The 20,912-nt window shown below is 39.2% G+C and overlaps 2 long non-coding RNA genes across 3 annotated transcripts in view; one reads left to right on the top strand and one right to left on the bottom strand.

Moving 5' to 3' along the window:
• Nucleotides 1-1,413: 1,413 nt before the first annotated feature.
• Nucleotides 1,414-19,723, bottom strand: LOC132251014 (uncharacterized). The gene is made up of 2 exons (XR_009462829.1): nucleotides 19,278-19,723; nucleotides 1,414-2,602 (listed from the first exon to the last, which is right to left on the bottom strand). It is a non-coding gene; the product is annotated as an uncharacterized LOC132251014 (long non-coding RNA).
• Nucleotides 17,254-20,912, top strand: part of LOC109281692 (uncharacterized) — a 58,942-nt gene continuing 55,283 nt past the window's right edge. For both annotated transcript variants that reach the window (XR_002088449.2, XR_002088455.2), the window contains exon 1: nucleotides 17,254-17,548. This is a non-coding gene — a long non-coding RNA (uncharacterized LOC109281692). The remainder of the gene's footprint in view (nucleotides 17,549-20,912) is intronic.

Raw genomic sequence — 20,912 nt, 5'->3', positions numbered from 1 at the left:
TTCCTTTTACTAATGTTTTACATTTTAGAAAGCATTATTCTATCTTAAAAAGACATATTTAAACACAATTCTGCCATCAATAGCAGAGGAAACTGAACAGCTGGCTCAATCTAAAGGTTAAAAATATACTCCTGCAAGCATTTAAATACTTAAATTACTTTTATTTCCATGATTTGGACTATTGAATTCAATGAGAGTATTTGCACATGCAATATGTCTCACATAGGTTTGCAGCTACCTCTTTTCATGAAGAGGTTGGGACTCACCATTAAATAATTTTCTAGAGAAATGAAAGATAAGCTTCTGCATCCTGGCATCTTTGATCCCAGGTCACACTGGGAGGAGCGTTTGCCTTTGGTTGCTGCCTGTATATACAATCCACAAAAGAAGTGAGTCCATTAGAGCCCCTGTTAAGGGATTTTGGATTCTTTAGCTCATATTTCATTGTCTTTCATGATCCAATCAATGGTTTATCAGCCATGATTATGACTTTCCTATTAGTTTTAATATGTGAAGATAACTCTTACACAATAGCTCTCCTCATTGGTGCGATTGAAAGTTTACCTCTCACCCCAAATTCTGACTAATGCTAACTTGTGCAAGCAACCCAAGGCATTATTTTAGAGTAGGAAATTTCTTCATTGCAAGATTTTTCAACAGAACATGGATTTTTTTTTACAAATGAAAATTCTGCATCATTGTGGTAAGAGATGTCTATGTATCTATACACCTCGATGTTCTATACCCCGCTGCAAAGTTTGCTTGCTTCCCAACACAAATTGGAACATCCCTACAGGATGTCATGAAGTGCCTGGTACTATTAGGTAAGCAGAACTCTTGTAGAGGGAGGACGTTTTTCAGGAGCTTGAGGAGTAGTGCAGTTTGGGAATAGGAATAGAAGTTTGAATTATGCCTCACATAGTGGAAAGACCCCTTTAGAGAGAAAGACTTTGCAAGGTTTCCTAGGGTGTATCACACTTGATCTCCTCAAGGAATGGAGGTCAACATCACCATCAAACAAGTTCCTTATCACAGACCCTACAGTCTGCTCACCTGGCTTCAACTTGCCATGCCATCAGTAGGCCTTGCAGAATAGGTTCTGGACAGGTCAAGGTCTATGCATGGCCAGCCTCCACTGTTGGGGTCTTCATCACAACCCAGACTGTAGCTGTGGCAAAACACACACCGTGTCACATATTGTTGATGACTGCCTGCTGACCAAGTTCAGTGGTGAACTACAGGAACTGCACATGGCCACTGAGGACATTATTGCATGTGTAGCCAGGGTAGACCCAGGGATGTGCCCAGTCCACCAGTGGAAGGGATGGTGGTCAGGCAGGGTGCTGAGAGGGGGGCCTGCCACCTGGGGGCAGTTCCCTCTCTTCTTTACAGAGCCAAGCCGAGACCAAGCGCTTAACTATATACAAATTTATTTCTACAATAAATACATATAAATAAGGAACATTAAATATTTACAGCAAAATTAATATGTGACATCACATATAATAATATTATACCACTTCAGGGGACTACAAAAATATAAGCTGTGACTCACAGCATATACAATAATTAGCCCCCCTGTACAAAATAAGCATTAACACTTTGGAACAGGTAAGTCAAGGCATCAACACAATAAACACATATTAGCATCAACTTAGATAACCCAGGTACACTGAGGTAGCAATACCATACATGTACACAGGCAACACTACAGGTATGGTCCAGTAATAGGCAATAAACACTTAGAGGCAATGAAGACAGATAAACGCATATAAACTACCTTAAGGAGTACCCATAACTATATTAACTTCCACAGCATGAAACAACAATCACAAAATAAGGGGGTGCACTCAGCACCTCCCAGGGTGTTCCCTGGAGCCTCTCCCCCCCTTTAGGGCCCTGGGATGTGGACATGCCCCCTCCCACAATGGAGGAGGGTGGAGGCAGCAGTCCCTCCTCCCCCCAGCCCATCTACCCTGCGGGACCTATTTCCCCAGCAACTCATGCTCCCGCTCTGAAGTAGCCAAAGCTCATCCCCTGGTGGCCAGTCCTATAAGGGACTCTCTCTCCGGCTCCTCTTGATGGCCTGGTGCCCTGCAGTGGACGCCCAGGGTGTTCCCATAGGAGTTGAGCCTGCACTGGCTCTGGTTTCTCGGCCTCACACTGGGGGTTCTTTCCTTTCCTGAGTCCTGCTCCGGGCACCGGGGCTCTTTTAGTTTAATTCAGATCCGCACTGTGGGGCTCTGGTTACTCAGCCTAGAGCCAGGGCTAACTTGAGCAGCCTTGAGCTGCTCCCAGGGCCAGCTCTCCATGTGCTGGACTACACACTGTGTGGGGCCTGAGCAGCCTTGAGCTGCTCCCAAGGCCGGTTTTCATGCACTGATCCACACGCTGCCTACCCAGCCACTTGCCAGGTTCGCAGGCTCAAGCCGCCTCGAGTGGCTCCTAGAGCCTGAGCGCTATGCGCTGATCCACACACCACCAAGGCTCAGGCAGGGTCCCAAGGAAGGTTGTCTTCAGAGCTCCTCTCTCCTCGTTGTCCCTCACCACGTCTCTCTCTCTCTCTCTTTCCAGCCTGCTGAACACACTGTGATAGCTAGAACTAGAAGGGTTAATGAGCAGGTTATAACAGAGAAATCTGCTTTTTGAAGATATCTAGAATAGGACTTATGAAACAGTTTCTTGCCTGTTTGGAGTATAACTCACAAGAATATATATAACTGTTTACTCTAGTCATCAGACAGCATGAACTTTAAAAAGCAGAACTGACGAAATAAACTGCAAACTGACCTGATTTTAATAATTTTTTTCTTAGAGTTAGGAAAAAAATAATGACTTAATTACAAGGTATAATTAACATAGTGAGTTGAACTTGAGTGAGAACGTGTTAATTTTAAATTTTAAAGTAATGTGGTGTGATTTGTTTATTGGGTAAACTCAAGCTAACACTTTTTAGCTCTATAGGATAACAGCTATAGAGTAAAATTATGAATAGCTATATAACTAAAAATTAGTATAAACAGGATATAAAGAATACACACACTAAGTAACTCTCAGGAAGGCCGGAACAGAAGGGGTATTGCTGTTTTATTCTTTCGGATTGTTTTTATTTTCTGTGTGAACGAAGACTAGATTTTGACTGAGGGACTTCTTCTGGTTCTCTTTCTGACAGCATAAATTAGGGACGCTTGATTTTGCTGAATTAACTTGATGTGTTTCTAACTGAGGGATTATCGATAAGTTACTAACCAAGTGGGAACTCTTAATTAATTTTTCTATCTGTTTTATTATTACTGCCAATTTGAATGTGTATTGTTATGTTGTCTGTTTATTAGCTTAACCTTTTTACTAACCGTTATATGTGTAAACTATATCTTTTGTTGTTATAAATAAAATTTATTCTTTTTTATAAGTGAAACTTGTCATTGCTTTCCTTCCCAACTTCTCCTCCTCGATCCTGAACCAAAAAGCCCAGTAGCTAATAAAGTTGCAGTGCTCAGTCAGTCTGCAACTAAATTGATAAACTAACAGTGCCCAACTGGCCTGTGACAGCACATTCTCCTTTATATATGCTTCAGGGGGGTCCACCCGCAAAGTTCTCCAGATTTGGCAGGGTGCAGTCTTGAACCAGATCCAGACTGCTCTTTGCCCCCCCCCCCCCCTTCCCCTTCAGGGAAAGGGTATGGCCTTGCTTTCTCTGGCTTGCTTCTGATTGGTGGATGGGCTCCACTTCTGGCAATTGTGGCCCTGGTGCTGGCTCCTGATTCCAGCATATCCTGACTCTGTTCTTATCTCCTGATGCCAGTTCCAACTCCTGAGATATCCTAACTCCAGCTTTTCCAGGTCTGACTGCTGGCCTCTCCAAAGGCCCAGATTCATGAGAACCTGGCCCCAGACTTTGCCCACATGTCAGGTGACCATACCTGACCACCCATGTTCCAGTCCCTAATACTAGCCATAGAGAAGTGTGTGGTTGCACACTTATACTAGCTTGAACCTGGGCATTGTTTGCACATACAGTTCCTGATACAGTGAATTATGGTAGTCATTTAGGGAAGATATGAATGCATGAGTAACTGCGCCCATCTCATTATCTGGGAGGAAGGAAAGAAGTTTTTTAGCAACCTGGAAGCAAAAGAAGGCTTTTTTTTTAAATTGATGCCACTTGGTCACTCAGGCTTGGAGGGGAGACAAAGATGACAGCAAAACATCATGCCCCTTTGAGTGTGGCAGCATGCTTTTGGGCCAATGCTTGATTAGCTCTTTAAATCATTTCTTCCACCTAAGCAGCTTAATTTTGGTCTTGTCTAAGTTCAACTATCTTCTCTTTACTCACAGGCTAATATCCTGAAAGCATTCTGGTATTATAGTAGTGACAGTGATGGGGAATAGAATTTAGAGTCATGAGCTAAATCCATGAAATCTCGTTAGCTGTCCAAAAGGCCTTATGAAGTTACAAAAGTGAAGACAGGATGGTGAGGGTCATACAGGGATGTCACGTATAAGGACCTGAGGGGAAAAGCAGTTATGTACCTCATACTGGAGAAAAGCAGTGTGAGACTGTAACCCTGGGCCATCCATTGTTGTTGCCGGGTAAGAGTGTTAGCAGAACTTGCTCTGCTTGCATGTGCAGTCCAGTAGTTGATGGGCACCCATCCACCTGTGGGGTGCAACAGGGTTGGCAGGGCACCCACCTGTGTAGTGACCCATGGCCCCTTGCAGCCCTCATGATGTGTAGACCTGGCCACTTAGAAATTGGACAGCCCTGAAGTACAGAGTTGCCAAAAAAGCCCAGTAACTGAATATTCAAAATGAACTCCCAAATGCACGGACCCAAAGGAAGTATTTATACACTTTATCATGTCCTCTTTCCTAATATTGGCTACATTGAGCAACACTCAGTGGTTGGTGTCATGTTCTGCCCATGACTATGTTTGTGGCAGTTCTCATCATCTTTACAGTCTGGATCTCTTAAATTCCAAAAGGAAGAGCTATTTTTGACAACATAAGCTACTGCCCCACATGGCTTCTCCAAAAATAATAGACTTTAAAAGAACTTGCAGTGTATTTTGTAACAATACTGTTTAAACAAATCATTTTTGTGTTTATAAGAATGTGGAAATTAAGGACAAAATGCCTAAATTACCCTCCTTGCTAGCCTAGAAAAATGTCATCTTTTGAGTCTCACACATCATCAAATCAATGGCACTAGCTTTCTCTTGAGTTCCAGGAGTTTTACAAGCCCAAAGGTATGTTATGATTCTCTGTGCAAAGAGATGGGAAAGTTAAACACAGGAAAACTTTTCTAGGGCAATCAAAAGATCAGTATCATTAATATTTTTCAGTGTCATGTCTCCTGTCTCAGTGGAGTCCTATTTTATGGTTGAATGATACGAAAAACCAAACAAGATTTTATTTAACATATTTAGTCCAGAATTCCTTGAAGGCTTGTACAGGTCAGGAAAGCTTAAGGGAAAACGTACTTGGTGTACCTTTTATAAGGAATTTAAAGACCTTTATTTCAGCCCAAGGAGATGGTGAAGGTTGAAGAAATGGTGCTGCTTTTTTAAAGATGAAAGGAATGGTAAATACATTCTTTGTAAGCAGGTGAATTTTGTTTAAATTATCAGTGGCTCTTTGAACAAAGGGCACAGTTGAAAATCCATTTTTATTTGAAGTGTAGCTATGTTACAATAGCTATTTTGACGCCCCCCCCCCCCCGCAACACGTAGTAACTGAGCATCTCCCAATCTGAATATTTATTTTCCTCACAAACTCCTTCCAGAGTGGGGAAACGCTCTTTGATCAGATGGGGAATAGAGACATGAAGAGAGTTAAGTGACTTGCACATGGTCACATAGGAAATCTGTGACAGAGAAAGGGATTGCACTATGGTCTCCCAAGTGCCATGTTAGTAGCTTAATAATTATATAATCTAAACCATTGGGTCTACCTTCCTGCAATCAGTGAATGCACTCACACATGTGCTAATGCAGAGGTGTGTATGTTCACTCAAGTTTCCTTTTTAGTGTCCAGATTAATATAATTTGACAGGCTCTTCAGGCATAGTGCCAACAATTGTTCCTTCTCTAGGCAGTACCTGAATTACAAATAATGTTCATCATGGCTACATACACTCCTGGTGTCTGGCTATCAGTGCTGCCTGGGGTCAAATTTAGAAATTAAAAATAACTAATGTTATAGTAATGGAAGGAAAGGCAAGATCAGAATCATTATTTCATCATTTAGTTATGTAAATGTATCTGCTCATGTTACCTTGAGTAGGAAAATTATTAGACAATTTGACCAAACATATTCCAGGCATACTTGGCAGGGTCAAAGACAGAGGTAATGCTGTCAGTCTTAAAGAACTAAAAATTACCTTTCTTTTTTACATTTTTTTTTATTCTAAGGACTCCTCAAAGAATTATATGCTTTAATAAACTATGGCATTGAAATTGCAGTTACAATGTACTGCCAGTCATCTGCACTCAAGCTGAAACCCAATGAGTTCAGTGCAAGGTTTTGTCTGCATAGAACAACTTGCAGGATCTGGTAAGCTTATACTAGAACCCTACTGAATTCATGGCAGCAGTGGGATGTGCTACAGCTCCTTTAATCTTTCAGGTTCCCCTGTGTACCTTCCCCTTCACTGCTGATTGGTGGAGGGGCCCCACTAGCAGCTCAGTCCTGATTGGATCCTGATTTGGTATGTAGATACCAAAAATGGGGGGAAACATATTTTAAGAATTCTTTACAAGAAAGGATTGTTGTGGCTGATATCATTTATTGAACCAATGGGGGGAGGGGGGAAGGACAGACAAACTATTGGGTACCACAGTACTTTTTCCCAGGTCACACTTTTCAATATCCTTCCCAGTTTATCCAATAAAATGGTATCGCCCACAAAAATTCTTACCTTTTGCATTTTTCCTAGGCTCTGACACCTACATTACCCCACTACCAAAAATTCATTCTAATTTCTGTCACTAAGTTTTCTGAAAGTCAAATTTCTGAAATTCTAGAGTTTGAAATAGCCCTATAAACAATTGTTTTGGTAAGAATGTGAATATGAATATCAGATTGAATTGAATTCATGGAGGAATTTAGGGAAGAAGAAGAATCATCTCATGGATGACTATTAGCATGGCAACTTCAACTCCAGTCCAGAGTTCCCAGTTAGTATCCAACAGGAAATGGTGGGCACAGGGCTGTGTCAGAAACCAACTGAAGCTCAGAGTTAAGGTGTCTCAATCAGGGTGGCGAGGAGCTTCTAGCATGCCAACATCAAGCTTACTCAGAGAAGAGATGCCTACCTGATAGCAGCATTATCTTCAGCGTACAATATGAGAAGGAGAAGTAGGACTCACTTATGGTTTGCACACTAGCCTACGAGTTTGGGCACTATCCCAGGAAGTAGGAGACTTACATTCTAGACTGGAGGCAGTTTGAACCCTGTCTCCTCCCTCTCAGCAAAATGCCCTAATCACAAGGCCATTGGTTCATCTTGATCCCTCAACCCCATTCAGTTAAAGCCAGCCCACTGGTCAACAAAGGGTGAAAAAAGTCATCAGGCTAGACGAAGAGCAAGCAAGAAACATGTATGACTTTGTGGTCCACACAGAAGGGGACTGGTCTAGGAAGGAAATTTCCATGGACTCTGGCCTTGTTTATAATGTGGTTTATAATTTTATCTACTGATAATTCAATGCAAAATGCATAAACAGTATGGAGCTAGGACCAAAACCCATTACACCTTACTCTCTAAGATAGGGCCCCATAGAGTCACACTCCTGATAGCTTCTTGTCTTTCCAGCCCCGTACCCCTTTTACTGTTTGCAGCCTAGTGGCCTAGCTTTGATATTCTCAGACCTGTTTAGCTTATGACTTGGCTGTTAGGATATTTCACTGGGAAGTAGAAAATGTGTATTCAAAACATTTCTGTAGACAGGGCCTAGAACAGGAATCTGCTACCACCCAGGCAAGTCACATTACCACTAACACTATTATGTTGGTCATTATCATTATTCTGCTGTTCTTATAGATGCCTCCCTCAAAATGAGCTAGATCTGGATCTAGGCAAGTATGGTTACCCACTGAAAGATTAGTACTTCTCTTGGTGAATCAGCAATTGGCAAGTCTGCACCAACTCAGAATAGGAGATCTGTATCTCTGGATGGATCAGAATTGCACTCCTGAGGCAAAATGTGTACTTTTGGGGCTAGCCATTTAGAGGCAGATTAGGATCTGTCCACTGGGTTTCAGGCAGAAAGACAAGTAGATCCTGTACATCATAGTCCCTTAAATTTCACAGTTACTACTGTACTGAACTCAGATTTGAGTCTAAATACACTTTCCAGAAGATATCTAGTGTTGATTTGAAGTCATCAAGAAATGGAGAATCTTCCACTTTATTGAGAGTTTGTTCTAATAATTAATCACATCACTATGAAATAAAGGTGATGGCTACTCAGGAGAACTGGTTCTGTAAACTGTACTCACCAGTACTGGAGAGTGTTTATTCAAGTAATCACTTTGAATTCCTTCATTTTGAGATGTTTCTTTCAGTATTATAGATTGCAAGAGAGGTTTACAAAATTGGGCTCCAAGAGCTGAGTTCTGCTGTTATTTTTCTCCATTTGATCAGGTTTTCATACTGGAACTCATCCCCATAGTATATGGATGCCTGACTTCAAAATGGTTGCATGGAGAATACAATAGCTATCAATGAAATGACCTGGAAGACACTGCAAGTGATTATCTAGGCCAACCTACTTCACTGAGGCAGGATCAATGTACCTAGACCACCTCTGACAGATGTTTATTTAGCTTACTACTCTTAAAAAATCTGTATTGGTTCAGTGCAACCATTGTTACAGTTAAGAAAGTGTTTTTCCTAATATCTCATCAATTGGTCACCATTCTCTTCATGACAAGAGTCTATATATTTGAAGACTATTGTCATGTTACCCAGCTTAGCCTTATCATTTGTATACAAACCCAGTGGCTTTGGTCTTTCTTTGTAGGTCATCTTTTCTATGCCTCTTCTCATTTTTGGTTTCGGTCTCCTTTGTTTACATCTTTCTGGAAGTGCAGTGCCCAGAAATTCAGCTGAGACCTCACTAGTGCCAAGTAAAGTGAAATAATTCTATCCCATGGCTCACTAATAATACTCCTGTTAGTGCATCCCAGAATGAGATTTACATCTTTTTTTGCAACATCTTGTGGTTGACTCATTCAGTTTGTGGTCCACTATAACCCCCTAGAGCCTTTTCTGCAGCACTACTGCTTAGTCAATTATTTCCCATGTTATACTTGATTCTTTTTCTTCCTACATATGCTTCAGTGTTTGTAGGATCAGAGTTTAGTTAGTAGTAAAAGATATAACACATGGATGATTCCATGACTAATAGCAAAGGTCATGTCTACACCACCTTTAAGGGGGAGAACGTAGGAGGGTTATTTCACACTTTTTTTTTTTTCAAATACCATGTGTCAGCCCAATTCAAACCTTATTGCAAATGAACTGGCCAGGTAATGAAAATTCTAAAAATCCCTTCTGGATATGGATTAAATGCACTTTGGAATGAATTTGTTCAGATGGGGGACATATTTCTATTTCACATTGAATTTGTACTTCTGTAACTGCTATCCCTTGTAAGCTTGACTGTTTTGGGGTCATGCTGACTGGACGCCACCTCCTGTTTAAAAACTAGTACATGTTCAAGAGCTATCTATTTGCAGTCGCATGCTCCTAATCTCATATATCAGCATTATGCCACCTTTATTACAACAACATAGCAGCTATGTACGTACATGTGGAGCTGTACAAATAGTCCTGGGGTTTCCTTACCGTTTGAAAAGAGGGGAGGGAGGGTATAGTCCTACCTCAACAACCACTGTGATAAAAGAAATCTCTGTTTCAGGGCAATAGCAGGCCTAGAAGGTGAAGATACTTTTTGTACAAGATATTTTCTGCTATAACTATTTTAAAAGAGCAGTAAGACCAACATGATGACACTACAATAAAACAATAGTCTCACAGCATTTGGCTCTGGGGTCTAAACGTACCATAGTTTGAAACATGTGATAGATTCACTCATCCTGAGTAGCATTAGATATCAGAAGTCATCCTGCTGGGCATATCTACACGTGTGCTTTATTGCAGAGTTGACTAATTAGCTCCACAGTAAAGTGTTGCAGTCTACATTGCCCTGCACTCGTATTAGGGCACTAATATTAGGGTAACTAATTAAGTTCTCTGTAAGGTAATACTATCAGGGACAGTACTATCTTACAGTGGAGTCATTAATTGTGATCAAGCACAAATGTAGACAGTGACCAGTGGGCACAAATTAAGCCTGGTCAGCTGCCACCAAAACCTGGGGTTGACCCCTGCCTGCTCTGCCCCAGCTCAGATTGCTGTTGTCCTGCGCACATGTGTAGATACTGCACCTGGGAGCAGTGTACTCTAGCTCAAACAGCTCTGGAGTTTATCGTGTAGCATTAATTGCATATGTAGTTGTATCCATTGACTACTACTTGACATTAGTAAGAGTATCAGGAAGTAGACCCTATTTTTTTTTTTAGTTTTTTGCATGAACTTTCTTATAATCTACCTATATCCTAAAACCAAAACATGGATTTACAGATTTTATTGTCCTGACTTGTTGTAAATTATCCTTACGGAAAGAAGCCTTTCAGGTTAAAAAAAAAAAGCCATGTTGCTTTCATTTACATTAAAAAATAGCTTTTCTGTAGTCATTAAGTGAATTATATTACTTGAGGTAAAGCATATTCAAGGATCTACATGTAAATAAAACCAGGCACATTACAACTGGTATTGTGATATTTATCACTGATGGAGCTTACATGATTGCAGAACTATATAAAATCTTTAGGGGTTACCTTAGCTTAATGGTGTTCTTCCTTTTCACTCACCATCCATTTCTTATTGCAAACATCTGCTTGGAAATAAAAAGGGTTTTATATTTCCAAGGGACATATTTGGCTCTAAGAGAACTTTGCTCATTTTATTTAAGAAATACTTAAGTTTAATCAAGTTTTTAATTCCAGAAATATTACAGCCACTCATCTTGAATGACTTGCTACTCAAATCTATATATTTTTAAATGTCACTAATGAAAAAGAATAACGTAATACCCATTGTTGGATTATGTAGCAGAAAATGAACTTCTTTGCTTTCTCTTTTGATCAGTGCTTTGGCATTTATTCAGTGGCTGGGACTTACTTCTTTAAACCCTGGTGCAATAATAATAACAAATGAACCCTATTACTCTTACTGTTTATTCACTTCTGTCCTGATGTTAGGTACTCTTCACTTACTCCTATAAATTACTACCAATGCAAGGAAGAAATATCTCTGCATGAATACTAGAAAACAAGCTCCTTATAAACTTTACAAGAATCTTTTATTGTGAAATAAATCTAAGCATTTTGGGGAGGAGAAAATGAAGTGCTTTGCACTCACACCGATGAATGCAAAAATTATATACCGTATTTTACTTACTATTGTGCACTAGTAAAATGCATGGCATGCTGTTTTACAGGCAGTAAAATACTTTTTCCAGATGTGGCTTCATAATTCTCCAAAGACTATCATAGTTATCATAAGATTTATGGCGGATAATTTATTAATCACATTTTTTTTAACTTTGGAAATCTGTTTAGTAAGATGAAAGAGAGCTTTAAAAATAAGTCATTTTAACCAAATGTGGATGGCATTATGATATCAAGTTACCCCTTTTGTTCAAATTATTTTTAATGACTTTATTTGTTTTATAGCCTCCACAAGTCAGTACCAACTTGGTGGTAATGATATATCCGGCAAATCACTAACATTTTAAAAACCAACAAGAAAAGGTTTTCTTCCATACAAAATCAACTGAACTGTGCTATAGTATTGTTATAGTTTATTTAGGGATATGTAAGCTACTTAAATTTATTTTTATAAGATTTGAAAAAGACAAAGCTTATAAAAACTATGGCTCACTGCTTTAACCCAGCTTCCTTAATGAAATGTTATAAGTAGATCATGCCTGAAAAACACTGCAAAGAACAAATTCCAATTTAAAATCTGTATTTTACAAGCAAGTTTTTGTTGCTGAAGCAGCTTTATTCAATCTTTGCTGAACACTAAAGGCTTATACCATAGCTATTTCCTCCACACAAGACCCAATTCAAACCATAAAGAGATCAGCAAAAGTCATCATCTTGACTTAGTGACCTCTAGATTAGGCCCAGAATTTGCATTGTAGTTACCAATTTTAATTTGGAGTCTTTGGCTTCAGATCTTCCATTGTTTTTCTGAGCTTGCCTTCTACCACCACTGCTACCAGTGGAGTACAGTAATAGTGAATTATATGTGCTATTTTTGCTATTGCATACACACTAAGAAAGGCACTGCTCTTTCATTTGAGACAGATTCTAGAGGTCAACTGTATATAACTACTCATATACTTCCATTTGTACTCCTATATGAGGCCATCAGGAAAAAGGGTAAGGACACATGGACTCTAATGGCTTCAATATATGAATATCTGTCTCCTTCTGCCTCATCTCACTGGTGTAATGGAGTGAATAAACCAGTATCTGAATGAGATTAGCTAACTGGCTGAAGATTAACACCAGATTGCCAAACAAGACTGAGAAAATGCCAGTAAACTGAAGGAAGCAATTGGAGGAGCTGACAAAGATAACATCAGCTGGCCTGAAAGGAAGGCATCCTTCATTTGTTTCACAGGTTTGCTGCTTGGTGGTCTTGGATGCTCAGGAAGAAGTGCCTGTTAAGAACACTATTTTTCATCTGCACCTTACAAGACCATCATAACCTTATCATTTTTATGTAGCTCTTGCTACAGCCCTACTTGTCTTTTTTAACTTTGAAATGTGATTAATATAATGTGCACTTCTATACCAGTGGGACAGTGTGAAAGCTAAGTGGTTGCCTAATTACTAAGTAGAGCTTGCTCTCATGTAGAGAGTACTAGACTCGGGCTTCCTTGTCTTCACTCTTAGCTTCCAGGTGGCACTTACATATTACACTTGTAATTTTTAATCCCTGGCTAAATGAGCTTAGCTAACTGTCTGAAGTTCAACACAAGATTGTCAAACATCTGATTTCCCATGTCATATAGTCACAGTTACAACCAGATGGGTAACTTCAGTTATCAGCCTCAGGGAGCTTACAGAAGTTTGTCACACTCAATCTACTATCACGGGGAGAACCTGGTTTAAATCACATGACTATAGACTAAGACCAGCATGCATAGGCATTTGCCAGTGCCAGGAACCATTCAGGAACTGGGTTTAAGTAATTTGGGTGGGAGAAGGGGCAGGCAAAATTGGGGGGAATTAGCAAGTCAGCAGAGGGTGGTGGATCTTGTGGCACAGGGAAGTTAGTGGGATCGGGAGAACTGGTGGGTCTGTGGAGGGGTAGTTGTCTATGTGGGGGTGTGGATCAGGGGACTAAAAATAGCCTGGACAGGGTTGGGAGGTAGGAAGAACACAGCCTTGGGGATGGGGCATGTGACTAGGCTTTCCAAGTCCCAGGACTGCGCTCCAAATGCAGACAGTCTCTGGATCAGGTTAGCCATTCCCAATCTAAATTAGTTCACATAGGTAATCTAATTTAGATAGGGTCCACCATTTCGGTCCAATATAAACCCCCAAATGTCTGCACAAATGTACATCTAGATAAACCTAACCCTAGTTAGATCAGTCTAAATGTAATGTCTATACTTACCCTCATAATTTACCTGGAATGACCTGGTAGAAAACTATTCCTAGCCTGGCTTTTTCATCTCTGAAACTCATTCCTCACTTGACCCAATAACACACATATTTACTAACCTTCAGAGAATGTTATAAAGTATAAACATCTTTTCTTTGCGACCCTGAGTTGAAAGAGAGCACAGAATCATGAAATCAAAGGGTCAGAAGGAACCTTGAGGCTCATCTAGTCTAATCCCCTGCACAAATATAGGATGCACTATTTTGGTATTATCCAGCCGCATGCTTGTCCAACATCTTTTTGATTAGATCTTGTCCTGACAAAAGTTACACATTTAAGTACTATTAAAATTCCATATCTAACTACATAAAGCACATTTAAAATTCCCTTCATGAGTAACATGATTACTATATTGTACATGTATTAATACAGCCCTGCATGGGCAGTTCACATGATATTAAAGGACATTTTTTTTGGTGTAGTACAATGCATGAATCTTAGAAAAGATGCTTTAAATGTTCAAGATTATACATAGTGCACATATACAAATATGAGGTAGCCACTGTAGTCTCAAATAATCCCATCATGCAACTGGCTTCACAAACATAGTTTATAACTTCCTTGAGCAATATATATGCACGTTCATGGTCTTTGTGGACACCATGTTAGAAAAATATGTACTAGGTTTACACATTTCCGATATCTGTAACTTTACCTTAACAACATTTTAAATTTCAACTAACAAAGCAAATATTTTCCCTTAGAGATTATTTATATATCAAGTGGGAATTATTAAATGCATTCACTTTTGAGTGGCTCCTTAGCCTTCATTGTTCCCCATTCCTAATAAATAGGATCACACCTTTTTAAATAAGATATTTTGTTTTCATTTTATCATGTGTTCCCATCTTCCCTCTTTCCCACCCCCTCATCTAGCCTTCAAAGTTTTTATTCAGACACATTGGATTATTTCCCCCTTAGGCAGCATCAAAGCATTGTCAAAGGGCTGATTTTTTGGACAGTTGTGAAAAAAAGATTTTTTGTTCACATGATGGCTAATACACTAACTGCTCCTATATCTAAAATGCTCAATACTTTGAATCTTTTAAAATCATGTCATTTTCTACATACTTTCAACCAATATTGAAGAAGCTGGAAGTCATTGTATAATCTCATTCAGTAGGTTCCCAGAAAGTCTTATATTCCCAGTTAATTACTCCTTCATGTTAGTAAAGTTTGATCTAAGAAACCTTGTCCTCTGATTATATCACCTCTTTATTTATGATGGAGTCCTTTGCATGAATTCAGCATCTTTTTTGATGATTAACTACACTTGTCCCTAAGAAATTGCCTCAGTAATTAAAATTTCATTAGAACTGTCATAAACATAAGTATTAATCCTTGGAGTAGCAATACTACCCTGAAAACTCAGATAGTTGGTGTCATACAATCATGAGAATCATGTAATAATCACATCAGTTTAAATTATTTTTTTAGAGATACTTTTAGAAAAATCCCTCTAGCTTTTGTACCTTTGAAGTTCATATACTATGGCATATTTTGGGGTTTTGTTTCTTTCTTTCTTTTTTTTTTTTCTTTCTTTTTTTTGTAGCCATGAGGACTAGAAACTTGCTTTTTTAATGTAGTCTGAGATTTTCTAATACACTACAACTCCAGAAGTTCTGGCGATAAGAAATCACAAAACTTCCTGTTAAAAAATAAGAATTGGCAACATTGGATCATTCTTCAGCTAATTCAACAAGATCATCAGACTATTAGGCCTAGGTAAGCAGAAGTGCTAAATAAGGTCCTGATTCTGTATCTGAGTCCAAATAAGCAATTTTTGGCACCTAATTGCATACCAGCAATCTAGCTTGGCCTCGATCCATAAGCCATAATAACTTGCAAAGTTCCTGAGTGCCTCCGCTTAACCTGTTGAGTAAGTTCTAGATGTCTAACACTCACAAGCTCTGTTGCAGTCTAGATTGATGCTGGGTGGGGGGGTAGGAATACATGACATATGCTCTGAATACACATAACCCACACTGACATCATTGAATTCAGCTCATAACGATGGTGGCAGTTGTGTTCACAAACCTGGTGGCTAGAGTACTTAGTGGGAGACCTGGGTTTCAGTCCATCTCAACTTTAGAGCATTCAACCCCAAATCTCACACTTACAGAGTACTCTAATCGCTAGGGTATGGAATAGATAGGTGGGGGCACCTTCTAATCCTTCTGTTAATATTGGACCACTGGGCAGCCAAGACACAAAATTTTGGGGCCAAAAGGAGAAAAGGCAAGAGGGAGGGTGCCTCTGTAGCCCTAGGGGAAATGGTGTCTGTGAGATGGGAGCTCCATTCCCTGGACGGTTTATATATTTTAAAATAAAAGGTCATTGAGTAAAAACCAGAAATAAGCCTGAGAGTGGGAATCAGAATTACAGTCTATAGAAGCATGCATCTTCTTGGTAGTTCTTTCCATAATGGCTCTTGCCTTCATGATTGCCCAGTGACCCAGCTCCAGCAGAAGGGATAGGGATTGTACCCCCACACAAACTAGTCTGTTACTTTGTGCCCAAAGTATTCTCCTAAGATGTGGGCTTGAATCCCACATCTTGCAGTGAGCCTAAAAGCTTGGTCTTTTACCTTCTTTGTAAAGTCTCTAGAAATGGTCTTGCAGTCTGGCCCTGTCTCTTCAAAACATGCAAGTAGTCAAATAGCAAAAAGGGCACTCCTGAGCTTGATGCTAATGTACATACTTAAGGTTTTTATAATATTGGTGATAGACTGCTTATTGCTCGCAGTAAGACCAAGACCAAGAAAGATGACAGCAAAAACCAAGAGATGACAGCAGACCTTCACAATGCCATTTCAATATTACATTGTATATAAAATCTGGACTGAACTTTAAACACCTTTCTTCCGACTCCTTAGCTACAAAGGTATAAATTATGAACTGGGTGGTTATTAGACAAATCATCCATGGACAAAGGGATATTTTTAACAAAAGAATGATTGTATCCTAGTTAAAATTATTTTGGAACCATCCCAGATCCAAGAGAGCAATTCACAATTCTCAGGATAGCATGACCGAGAAAAGGCAGGCATTCTTTTAGCAGCCACGTTGGAAGCAGATCAAGTAAACATGTAGTTGGCTTTAAATTCTGTACTATCTCAAAAATGTCAGACAAGGATACCTGAGAAAATGTTTCTAGAATATCCTATAAAAAAAAATCAAAGATCCACTGCCTTAACTGATAAACAGCTATATCTTAACTTAGCAACTGTATCCAAAAAGTCTACAAAAATTATTGCAACCTGTCCAGAAGGGAATAAAAATGTCCTTGTCTAGTCTCTCACTTAAGAAGCTTATCTTTTACTTCCAGAAGAGGACATCGGGGTGATTCTTTACCATAGAGATAATCTCCTTGCTTTGCCAAGGTTTTACAATAATCTAACATTCCCAAACTCTCCTTCAGAAAGGCGGTTAGTCTCCCAGCTACTCTCCTTGGATTCAAGGCTAGGATATTACATGCCATTAAATAAGGCATATAAAAAGGAGAAAACCAAAGATAAAACAGCCTCTGTGTATGGGTGGATCTCTGAATTTAAAAAATGTGAATGCCAACAAAGTTGTTGAGGATGGTACAGAGGGTATTGTTGCGTTCCCAAGGAGCCATCTGTCATTTTCAGTTTTGATACTGAGATCCTTTTGGAAAAAAATTAATACTAGCAAAATCCCTCCTGGGCTTCTGAAACATTCCTTCCTTTTAGAGGTCAAAACTCAGCTTGAGGTAAGGTTTGTGGCTTCTTAAAATTCTTATGAATACCCTTGATTTTTTTCACTTGTTTGTGGTTGGTAGAGCTTTAGAGGAAGACAGTGTTGTGATTATCATTCTTATGGTAGGAAGGACCTTTTCATATTTTGCCACTTTATTGTTATAGTGATAGAGCAATTGAATGATATACCAGGCTACAGCCTTGAACTTGGGGCTCAGCCCCAGCTATTCAAGCCAGGCCTGCAGCCCCACAGCAGACTACCTGCACAGGGGTGATGGATGTCCTGCAGTCTCCATCAGGGCTTAGCCCTGTGCCCACTCCCTGTTACTGGAGTAGCTGGTCAGGAACCCTCTACTTCCCCCAGAACAGTGTCTGAGCAGAGACTGGAAGTATCTGGGTACTAAGGCTTAATTTGGTCCTAGATTGTGTTGCTGTTCCCTCCAGCTTGTGCTCTAACTCTGCTCCCTCTCCATCTTTTATCTTCTTAATCCGGCTTGCTCTCTGACTCTCCTCTCCTGGCTTCATGACTCACCTTTGTCCTAGACCCTGGTCTTGGATTGACCTCCTGGGTCCCTGACCTGGCTTGTTGCTGGATTCTGCTCACTATCCTGGTCAACACCTAGATACCTGACTGGCCCCATACTGGCTACCCAGGACGTGGTGTGACAGAATATTGCCCTTCCTAGGGTGAGCTTTATGTTACATATTTTTTCTTATAAATCAAAACCTCCAGGGGAAATGAGCCAATTAAAACATTGACACTGTGGTCCACATAGGAATCTCTCTAAAGTTAATGAAAATACTTCCAAGGGCTTTGAATCAGGCTCTTTATCTACAAAGTCCCTGAAAGATTCAACCAAAGAGGTCAATTGGAACAGCAGACGAAACCACAGTGAGAGCACTGGATACAATAGCTCAAGGGGGTGTATGGCAACTTCTCTGAGCTGAAATGCTAGAGTTCATCAGATTATATTTTCTGGTTATTGGATGTGCTCTGAACACAACATTCAGTCATTTAAGTTTGACATCAATGTGAAACAAGTACACAGATTCTTGCAGTAATTTTGATGAAGAATGAGCCTTTCCCACTTACAGGGGCATTAAAAATCATTTTGCAAAGGAAAAAAAAAAGCAAAATCAACCATTTAGAGAATGGTAAGATAAACAAAGGACTGGAGGGCAAAGCTGATTAAATGATTAAACAAAAAATCTGTGAATACTAGTTTGAGTATTTATAGATATTCACTGTGACTTGATTAATAATCCTTTGTGCTTCCTTTCCACAAGCATTTGATCTAGCAAGATGTTTGGGAAAAAATCAAAGTGAATTAGAAGGTCATGTTTAAACCCTACATTCCAAACTCACTGACATTTCTTTTCAATATTTTTGTTTGAGGGAATGACTGAATATTCAGAACTAGCTCTTTTGTTCGGTTGCGCTTAGGCAAATCATATAATTCCTGAAAGGATGATGACCTAAGCTACCCTAAGAAAATGCAAGACTCGTTTATGCCTTCTAAATATCTTTATGTTAAAAATGTGAAAACTTGAGAATACATTAGGTAAAAATGAAAGGGACTAAATAATGCCTTTGCTGATCTAAATTCAGCCCCATTTGTTTAGGTAACTAAACCAAGTTATATCCCAAGAGTTGTTTAGCATCTGAAAACTCATATCCAAATATATAGAATGATATCACATTTAATTTCTACAATTAAGATAGTGATTTAAAGAATTACTCACCAATTTATATTATCTGTTTTCTTGAAAATGACAGCTGAGTAGCAGTAGTGTTGTACTCCGTACTCAATTCTTATGATTTTACTGCTGTAAGCCAATATGAAAGACTCAAACAGTAGGAGAGGAGCATCTTTACTTAATTTATAGATTTCATTCAACCAAAGGGAACATTTTTTTCCTTTTCTGGGAGTAGATTGCACAGCATTCTGCAGTAACTTTTCACACATGTTCATCTCTATTCATAATGGTGTGAGGTTTCTCATCTCTCTGCCGTCTTTTAATCATAATTCTTTATGAATCATGGAATGTTTCCATTTGAAAGACTGCAGAATCAACATCTGCAATGTAAAAGACCTAATGCAGCTGGTTTGATTTTACTTAAAGATTAGAGATGCAGAGAAAGTCCTTATATTCACTCCTGAACCATTTATATATCTTCTGCAGCATCTTTACTACACCTATAATGGGGAAGGCTCACTACCCTACAAGTCCCAGTTCCTACCACGTTGGTAACATGTCACATTGTATGTTTCTTAAAAGAAAAGACAAGTCAAGACAAAATACCTGCAAAAAAAAATAAGATGGGGAGAGAAAAAATGCTGTGCTATTTCACAAATAGCACAAGTGTCTTGAAGTAAATGTGATGTTATTTTTTTTATAGTACCTTCTATGTGCTATTTTGTATATTTCAATAATTTATATTAAGTTGGATCAAAGCCTCACTGTGCTCATTCCCATGAAATAGTTCATAATGTGCAAGGACAAGCCAGGTAACTATGAGAGAAAGGACTGTTTTCTGAAGAGCAACTTAGGCACAGAGAGATTAAGTGACTGGCTCAAGGTGATAGAGGGATTCTGTAGCAGAGCTAGCTAGGAATAAACCACCTCTCCAGAGACTCATTCAAGTGCGTTAGCCACAAGCTCATCATTCCTCTCCAGAAGATCAGCCTTAGACTCATTATCATTGTATAGTTGATCTATTTTTTTTTTATTTCTATTTAGAACTGCTATTCCAAGTTCTAAATTAAAATCCATATGACTGATTTTTAAATGGGAGTACAAACAAAAAACCTAGACAAATGACACATTCTGAGTCAACAGATAATGTATATCCTTCTGAAACCAGGATTATTTCACCCACTTTAATATAGAATTTCTCCTGAAAGAACCAGGAGTAAAACTGTAACCTTGGGACTACACATATTCATATAAGTTCTTTACGACACCTACTAATATAGGTTTCATCTGTTTGCAGACAGCTTTCCAAAGGACATAAGCCCAATTTTGAACACCAAATTTTGTGTGTACTATCATTTGCATATTTGGATATTCAAATTACCACCCACAAATTACATATGTGAATACAGAGAACTTAGAAGCATTTGGGATATGCAAATCATACCTTATTTTCTGCATGCTTAGAGGTGAGTTTCTTGCTCCAAGTTGAAAATGTGGGTCAGAGAGAGAAAAGCAGCAAATATTTATAAATATAAAGCACACAAAATTATATACTTGTGCTTACTGTATGGACGACATAATTATTGGTGTCCATACATAACCTTACATCTCAGAGGCCACGTCTACACGAGACACATTAATGTGCCTTTGCCTAGTTTACTATGCAGTAAGAGCATGCAT

This window comes from Alligator mississippiensis, chromosome 1 (assembly GCF_030867095.1).
Source record: "Alligator mississippiensis isolate rAllMis1 chromosome 1, rAllMis1, whole genome shotgun sequence".
NCBI classification, from domain to species: Eukaryota; Metazoa; Chordata; order Crocodylia; family Alligatoridae; genus Alligator; species Alligator mississippiensis.
The sequence above is the reverse complement of the archived record's forward strand: the minus strand, read 5'-3'. Positions and strand labels throughout refer to the sequence as shown.